We start from the raw sequence: 9,730 nt of genomic DNA, 5'->3' as shown, positions 1-9,730 counted from the left end.
ACGTTAACATATCTAGATATAATTATTTTTCAATAATTGCAATTATGTCATATTATCTATCGCTAAAAAACATGATTTGAGTTGAACATTGATAAAAACGCCGCAAAAATAAATATGCCAGAAATTGCTTTGTCTGGCCAAAATCCGAATCAAAAACTAAACAAAGTTCAAAATTCCAACAGAACGAACAGGTTAATAAATCCAAGTTTCTATTTGGAAACTGGTTTATCTCCAAAACTTAGACTTTACTAACGGATGGACCACTGCGGGACGGGGTGGGGATGGCGAGTCCCCGGACTGTCGGGCCGGGGCAAATCCCCCATCGATCTCTATGCTAATGCCCGGATTTATACCACTTGCTTTCTGAACTGGGCAGCTTCAGCATTTTACTGTTAAGTACTTATTTTTCCTAAAGTGAACACCCCGTACTGAATAAAGAAGCATTTTATTTTAGTTGTATCTTACTTAATAATGGCTATTTGCAGTGGTTATTAAAGAATAAATAAACATTAATTACAGTTATGGAGAGACACAGGTATCTATTAAATATGTACGAACGAAAAACAGTTTATACAACTCAGATTGAAAATAAGTGGGCGATTAAATATTTAATGACATGCTTTTATTGAACCGTGAATTTCCAGAGAAATTGTTTTATGCTAAAGTTATTTATTTACGTTTTACTGCGAATTTTGCTTTTTCAGATTACGCGTACGTCATACTAGTTAGTCGATAAACGGAAAACTCAATATTCCCCTTAGTTAACTGTGTTAGCTGTAAATACGAGTAGGAACGTCGGCCTGTCTGTCTATACATCAACATTTTGCATGAAAGGCCGTCAGACGTAGTTTGTATAGGATCCCTAGTGCTTTGATTAACAGACCTCTGTATTATAGGGTAGCCTGAAATTATGAAGCATTAATTTTCTCGCTAGAAACTAATTAGCAATTTGGAAGCTTACAAATATGCTGCAGGTTTCCTATTGACATCGCTAATTAAATTGATAGAATTTTCACAATTTGTTTTTGTTGAAGCTGGTGAATTAAGTTATTTTAGCAAAAATGCAAACTTAATAACTTTGACTCGCAATTTTCATAAAAGCTCTGATACAATTTGCTCCTAAGTGCTATAGCACTTTCATAATCATAGGGTCAAAAAAATTGATAATATTTATGCAGAAAAATGCATAATGCACTTCGAAGTTATTGGTTGTAACGGCTATTTTCGGACATGTTGCAACAAGCAGTCGTGGCCGAGTGGTTAAGGCGTCTGACTCGAAATCAGATTCCCAGTGGGAGCGTAGGTTCGAATCCTACCGGCTGCGAAACTTTTGTGCTTTTTGCATTAATTGTTAAAGTTTTCAAACTGTTTTAAAATTAGTCAAGTACTAATTATTATATAGAATTGGTTTTCTTCAAGTTTTACTGTAACAGTAATAATTCAGGATAGCGGCAACGTAATTGAGTAAATAAAAAGGTTATTTGAAAAATTACACTGGCTGTAATGATACAATTGTTTCGTATTTTAACAATCTTTCAGTAGTACATTTCTATATGAAACAAATGTTATGTACAAAGTATTACATGCACCTATGCTTTCAAACACTTAATTTGGATTAATTGACTTCAAAAATATGTTTACCTATGTTTGAGTATCTTTATGGTATCAATTTGAATATAAATACGTTATTTTTTATATAAATGTTAAAGTTAGGTAGCCTTCATAAAAGGTCACAATAGAGTGTCACACAAAACAGTGGGTTTAATCAGGTAAAGTAATAAAATGACAAAGAACTTTTAAAAACTGAACTCGTTACAGGTTCTGCTTTTGGGGTCTGCTTAGCGTAGTAGGTTCAAAACAGTGTAGTTTTGGTTCTCCTACACAATATAACAATGTTTGTAAAGATAGATACTGTTGTATAACATCGTAATTCTATTGTTTTATTAATATGCGGTTTTTTTAGACTTAGGAACTAAGTCATGTAGGGTAGTCGCGTTACATAGTATAAAAGATATTGGTCTATTAAAATATAGCGGGCAATCACTTACATATTAACAAACTGTCTATTTTGATATATTATTTGAATTTAAAAAAAATTAAACAAAAGCTCTGAAAACAAACGCGAATTCGATAAAAATTAAATCGACAGCTACCCCATGGCATTCGAGGTATTTTTAATATAAACCCTTCTCTTTGACACGAGTTCGTCACGCTAATGTCAAATTAGTCCCTTTGTGTAATATCCCACGGGTTTATGGCAATCCACCCATTAAATGGCCACTTCTTAAATATTGGGGTTAAGGGGAATTTTCTCTGTTTAATGACACTTTACACACTTTACGTTACAAAAATAATCTTTGTTTAATCGATTATTACGCATCTAAAAATATATTTATTAAGTGTATTTTTGGAAATATGTAGTTGCAGTTGATTTTTGAAGTGATAAATAATTGAAAACGTGGTACATGTCGGAATTTCAGATACTTTCATATTTATAATTATTTATTAATTCATAATGAGAACTGGTTTTTAACCCCCGACGCAAAAACGACGGGGTGTTATAAGTTTGACGTGTCTGTGTGTGTGTGTGTGTGTGTGTGTGTGTGTGTGTGTGTGTGTGTATGTGGCATCGTAGCTCCTAAACGGATGATCCGATTGTAATGCGGTTTTTTTTGTTTGAAAGGAATGTCATTCGGGAGTGTTCTTAGCTATGATTGGTGGAAATCGGTTCAGGTCTTCAAGGTCATCAGCTCGTTTGTTAGGTGTGATAGGAATGTTACACGCTCAGTTACTTGCAAGCATATTTGGGATCTGAAATTTGAAACACTAATGTCTTCTGGAACCACTGAGCTGGTCTGCTGTTAGGGCACGAAGATAGGAGACGTAACCCTGAACTGCCTTTTAGTAAACGCATCGAGTTTGGGCTCGTTGAATTTGTCTTGACGAGTTCTCTTCATGTTTCTAATTGACGAGAACCTGATGCTGGAAATGGGATGTGACGGATGAAACCCTGGAATGCCGGAATGAAACGGATAAACCGATTTATATTTTTGCTGAAAATCTAGTATGACCAAAGGTTAGTCTTTATTGTTTCTCAATCTGTGCAATTCTCCCAGAGCCAGTTTGTCATGAGGATTGTTAAACAGCTTCCTTTTTCCGAGATCGCATATAGCGACCCCATCTTAAGATAAAAGAAATTAAATGAAAGAAGGAAAAATTAAGGAGCTCCTTCAAAAAGCGTGAAATAAAATTAAATTATAAATTTAAAAAAACCCCCGACTCAAAAAAACTACGCAATTAAACCCTATAAAAAGCAAAAAATAACTTTAAACACTACGTAAGTACCAACTAAAGCATGTCAGACTAAACTAAATTTTGACGTGTCGGGGGACCGCTTTTTACCTTTAAAAATACTTACACAAATCAAATGATACCTACCTAATTACAACATTCGTATAAAAAAACACGTATCTTAACACAATTATATACAAAGTTATAAGTAGTATATATAATGTAGTAGTATATAATTACTTTTAACGTTAGGCTAATAAATTAGAGCGGTCCCCCGACACCTCAAAATTTGGTTTAGTCTGACATGCTTTAGTTGGTACTTACGTAGTGTTTAAAGTTATTTTTTGCTTTTTATAGGGTTTAATTGCGTAGTTTTTTTGAGTCGGGGGTTTTTTTATATAATTAAAATGTAGACCTACAGTTAATTGTTTGCGGTATTGAAACGTAAATACTTATTGCCAAACTTTAATAATTGGGCTTCTGCTGCCATTGAAATAAGACTGCAATATTATGTCAAAATGAGCAAAAAACAGATGTTTATGAAGCATATTTACAACTCATACTGTATCAGTCTATCAAAAAGAGTTCGCAGTCGGTAGGATTCGAACCTACGCTCCCAGAGGGAATCTGATTTCTAGTCAGACGCCTTAACCGCTCGGCCACGACTGCCTTGTGCAATTTCAGACAAAATTTGATGTTTAACAAAAAAGAGAATTTAAATATTAACTTAAATATGACCTTGACTATTAAATCTAAGAATATATCAGGTTTTTGTTTTTAATTCAATATAAATAAAATAAACTAGGTACTTATAGAGAGTCACTCTCCGTAAACGTTATGCAGCTGAAAATATTGAAAGCTGACCCTAAAATGGTTATTATAGAATATCGAAAGTGCAGCAAAAAAGCTTTTATATTTTGGATATTTGGTATTTTTTACTGAAAACCTTTCCGTTATAATGTAGCACTCTCTTATTTTAATACCCTTTTCGTAAAACAAAAAATAAATTTAAATCACATTATTGCGCCACATAAGATGAATAATGTTAAATTTTAATAAATTCAAGGTACAACGCACACTGATCATTGATCTAGCAGTAACGAATTTAAAACTTGCGCTGTGAGCGGCGCGCTTTATATTGAGTTATGACACAGTATGTAATTAAGTTTGTTGGAAGCTGGGGCTGTAAACAAAGATACTTTGATATCGACATCATTATTTTGTATAAAGAGTATGTAATATTGTATGTGCCTATAATGGTGACGGTTTTGAGGATATAAGGTTACATAGGAAGTAAACTTAAATGTAATAAGTATAAAATAATTTATTGGTTTACTCCAATAGCGATGATATAGCTATATATTCCATTTTTTTTAAGTATTCTGGCATCCTTCATTAGTTCATGAAACTAAACGCCCTAAATCCACACTTGCATTTACTATAATATGACTTAGATTAGAAATTATTGCAGAAAACTATTATAGTTCTAATCCTTCGGGAGAAAACGCGACATGACGTAATGTTATGTGATGTAATTTTATAAAAATCTACCGGTAAATCAAATAACGGAGCGGTATAATAAAATAATCACAATTGTAAGTTTCATGCAGAAGTTTAGCTTTTAAAATGTTTATGTGAATTGTCTAGATGCGGGGTCATACATAGTATATTGGAGAAAGAAAGCAATGTATGAGATGATTTAATATTTTAACAGTGTTCAAGGTCTTCAGTGATCAGTAGGTACCACATAAAATAAATGTAATTATTTATTTCCTACTAACTACGTCATACTCTAATTAAAACTAGTGTGTGACATTATTACATTGAGTTATCTTTTCCTTCTTCTTATAAAATGCTTCCCCGTGATATTTTCTATGTAAAATCTTCTCAGTCTTATGTATGAGGAGTAGTATTTCTGCAGTTAAGCCTTTCGATGCGCACTGCAGTGCCGTCCATTCCAAGATTAGTTTCCAGGCAGCTGATCCGCCATAAACCATGGACTACACACAACTTGCAATCGCAATTAGTGTCGCCGCTCTAATGACACTTGTTTGTTGCTAACGAATACAATATCTGTTGGAGTGCGAAACTTTCGGCTTCAAACTGCATTCAAACCTTTTATTGTAATTGTGTTTTGTATTACAGCTGCTGGCTTTACTGTCTCAGATGAGATAAATTGTGCAATGAATTGGAGTGGACATTTGTTTTTTACTTACAATGCCTTGCGTCAACATGGAAAGACGAGGTGCAAACACTGAACATGTCCAACAGTGGAATAATATAAAATGGGCTGATGTCCATAAGATAAATATGATAACTATGAATATTTTTTTGCCTGAATTTTTACACAAAGTTTTACTGGAATTAACTTTCTCACAAATAAATGGAAAAGTTCAATTTAGGCTCAAAATATTGGCATTCCAAAAGGTAAAAATTGCTTTAAAAATGCACTTCACGCAATATCTGATGTAAAATATGGACTATATTTCCGCCATCAAAATATGTGTTAAAAATATTTATTTATTTAAGGAAAACGGCCAGCATTTTGTAGTTAACCAAATAATGTCTGAAATTCAGGTATTTCGCATGAAAGCAATCCAATTAGCGTGGCTGCCGATGTTGTATAGTTAGACAGGCTGTCAGAATTCACAAATATCAACTGAGAGGCTGTGACAGGCGACAGCAATGTTACCCTGACAAGCCAAATGTACCTACTGTTTAACCACTAGTCTGAGATTTCATGTGTTGAACTATGAAACCAAATTAATACCTAGAAACAAGTGACTAAAAATTACACATCGAATGTAGTATTTTCGAACTAATACTTACGTAATAATCTATGACAATTTAACCTTCAAAGAACGAGCGCTAAGCACTGGCGTCCTCTGGTCGTACCTGTGTGTGATAATCGATTATGTTTTCATGTTTATCCTAATGAAACATTCAAGCAAAGAAAAGGCACCCACATTTATATTGGGATCCAAAAGCTCGTGATAAAGATACTCAACATTTTTAACCGACTTCAAATTAAAAGCTGCTTCTTAATCTAGGCCCGTATTTGTTTTTTATATTTACTAATTACACCACATTCCCACATCTGCAGTTTCCTCAATCTCCGTGACACTGTAGTCACAACTTCTGTCCGTGTGTAACGTATGTATGTATGTAACGTATGTAGTATGTACGTAAATTTTATGGCAGCCCCGGTTGATGGGATCGCCCGACAAAGGATTAGTTTGAGGGACTGATGACACCCATGGAATAAACATATGTAGCTGAGATTTATTTAGTTTCTTGTGTGTGTTTGTGCTTGTTTTAGTTATATGTGTGTTTGTGAGGTTGGTAATGTTGTGTGTAGTGCATTAATTGTTATAATGTCGGTTCAGCTCAATTACAAGTCAGTTCTAACTCGAGCAGTTGTCAATACGAACTTTGATGAGATACAATTTTCGTACTACGTACAAAACTTTTAAAAAAGGACGCAAATGTGTATGTGTTCCTGGCCAAACCCAATTTCTTTTAGGACAAACTAGTTTTGCCTATAGTAAAGTATAGCCTAGTTTGAACTACTAACTAACATAGGTATAAACACGCAAACTTATTTACCTTACAAAAGATTGCAGAACTAAACAAACCAAAAACAAAAGAAACATTTTCTTTCTGTTTCCCATCAGAATTGTGACGAAAACAATCTCAGTCGGAACACCAAAATAATATAGCTACTTATCTAGCAGAGTTAGTTAATAACAAGGGAACCGAGGCTCACAAACACAACGTCCGCAAAAGCCTCGTTTTTGCCACGTCAACGTCAAAGTTATTTCACCGAAAGCTAGGGATTGTCGCGCCACCGGAAGTCGGTGTACCCACCGCTTACGTACTTCCGGTAGGCTGTATTCAGGCCGCACACGGCCGATGGGCCGGAAATCGTCACACGCTGTTTTTCTCCCGTTTTCACGATTACTTTAACATGTGTGTTTGGTGTTTTAATAGATTTTTGTGCTAGTATTTATTTAGTCAATGTTTTCTGTGTTTTTTTTTCTGAATTCTTATAAGACTAAAAACTGAAAACTTCAGTTTTGTTCAATAATTATATATGTGGTTTTTGCAAACATGCAATTATGAAGAATATGAAAGACTACTTTAACATACTCGTATTCTTACGTAAAAAAATTTTCCATATGTACTTACAATCAATAATTAACTTTTCCATTATCTTCCCTACATAATCAAATTGATAGGAATCCACATGCCCACTGTCCACTGCCCACTGTGTCGCAGTAAGCCGACGCTAAATCTCGGGAGTGGACGCGGAACTAAAACAATAATAATAAATACGCATTCTAAATACAGGACGCTACTTTGTGCGGCCGTCAAGTTCGCTGTAGCGGATAAGATTGGCAAAAAATATATTTTTATATTTAGTACTTATCTATAAACTATTTGTAAAAGCGTATATTTCTGTGAAGGAAATTGAAAATTAATGCCCCAAAAATTAATGTGAATAAAATGTGTGTAAATATATATGCTCATTGCTCATGTTTATTGAAAATTGTGGTTTGCTTTAAATTGACCTGTATTTTAATGTTGAGAAAATGGAACTTCAGTTTACTCCAATATTTAATTGATTTTCGTAAAACTGTGGGCAAATACTCAATTTTAATTAAAATCATACTACTACTTTGTCATTTTAAGAGATAAACCAACTATGTAAATTACATACCAAAATTAGTCAAACCAACCCTGAACACACAGCCATATATTTTCGTGGCCACAACTAAGGCTGATACTACTCGAAAACGGCCTATTTGGCTTATTTACGGGCTCCTTACACTCCACAGACATTCTACAGATTATTATAATTTTAACCAACAGATGTAAACTGGCCCTGTAATGATGGATAATTTGTTGTGACCTTTTATTTAAAAAAATGTCTTGTTTTTTGTGGTCGACAAAATTGAGATTGTAAGGGAAATATTCTCAGCGTATAATTTGTTGATAGGACTGAAAAATAACATATTATAATTACTGGAACTTACACGAGTATTTTTATATAATAATAATTTGAACTACTAAGAAAATTAATAGTTTGATCGGCGAGCTTGATTAAAAATTTCAAATCACTGAGCATCTGAGAGATATAGCTTGTATCTTAGTTTATTTTTCATTTTCACAATCAAGTACAAACCGTTCTTCGTATCCGTTCTGTAGTTGTGAATCAAGTGTAGTCCGGATCCCGGATGTAGTGCTGTACGGCGGTCGGACGGCCCGGATGCCGGACGCCCGGCTTGACCGGCTAATTGACTAATCCGGTTACTACTAGCCGAACAAAGAACACTATTTGCGCTGTTGTTCAGTTTTACTTCTAAATTATAGTTTAGTTTTAAGAATGTTTAAGTGATAGCGATAGACTACTCAAACGACTAGTTTTTAATCCTATTCTGTTCATATTGTAACCGTGAAAGTATGTATGTTTGTTCCTCTTTTATGTAAAAAGTATTGAATAGATTTTGATGAAATTTTCCAAAAATAATATAGCTCTAGAAACGGGTGAAACCACTGCAGAAAGATTATTGTAAAACAAAGACATAGGTACTTTAAATGTCACGAATTTGTTCGATGCCAATCTATCATTAATATTACAAAAGAAGTCTGCATTGTGAGAATCAGTTTAGATAATCAAAGCCTATATAGGGTTGTGGAAAAACACAAAAAATTAGTACGTACCTAAGTATTTCTATTTCTGGACGAAACGTTCCCTAGATCACGTATCGCCTGGCATTACGTGCGTGCCTGAAACTTTCCTCAAAATACGATTCAGTTTACCTACATTATTTATAGTTCCAAGTGTTTTGATCTCAGCTCGTTCTGCTAATGTTGTTTGTATGAAAATATAACTAATGCTTTCGAAGATATTTATATCTTTGTTCAAAACATAGGCACGTAAGACACTTGAAGACATGTTCTTTGTAGTCGGATAAATAAACTTATTATTGATTCGAGGTCTTTTTGTTTTACTAACTGTTGATCTCATATTATATCAAAACGGTTTCAAACATAGCTATAGCATACAGTACACAGGTATACCGAATCCAGCCAGTCCTGCATATTGTATGAGTCAAATGAGGGTGAAGTAATGGGCTCGTAAGAGATGCCTACCCTAACTTATCACCATTTGTGCCATGGCGCACTATTCACCTGGAATATACGTTTTTTGCTGACACACACATACATGTGTAATATCTTTGTATGGATATCTGAGGACGCAACATTAATAGTCGTGTTTTGAAGTGATATAAACAAGGAATACACAAAAATAATAACTCTCTCAACTCGCAACTCTTGGCTTTTGGTGCAATTATTTACACGTTTTTACAATTTGTTAAACCAATTTATGCGTTTATTCGTTTGTTTACATTCTTGGATACTATAAAAAGATGTT

At 34.0% G+C, this 9,730-nt stretch overlaps 2 non-coding genes across 2 annotated transcripts; one reads left to right on the top strand and one right to left on the bottom strand.

The window, feature by feature from the left end:
- The first annotated feature begins 1,242 nt into the window (after positions 1–1,242).
- Trnas-cga (transfer RNA serine (anticodon CGA)) lies at positions 1,243–1,324 on the top strand. Its single transcript has one exon. It is a non-coding gene; the product is annotated as a tRNA-Ser (tRNA).
- A 2,554-nt stretch (positions 1,325–3,878) lies between these two features.
- Positions 3,879–3,960, bottom strand: Trnas-aga (transfer RNA serine (anticodon AGA)). The gene has a single exon. It is a non-coding gene; the product is annotated as a tRNA-Ser (tRNA).
- Between the last annotated feature and the right edge of the window lie 5,770 nt (positions 3,961–9,730).

Source organism: Helicoverpa armigera, chromosome 6 (assembly GCF_030705265.1).
Source record: "Helicoverpa armigera isolate CAAS_96S chromosome 6, ASM3070526v1, whole genome shotgun sequence".
NCBI classification, from domain to species: Eukaryota; Metazoa; Arthropoda; class Insecta; order Lepidoptera; family Noctuidae; genus Helicoverpa; species Helicoverpa armigera.
This window is presented reverse-complemented; position numbering and strand designations above follow the sequence as displayed.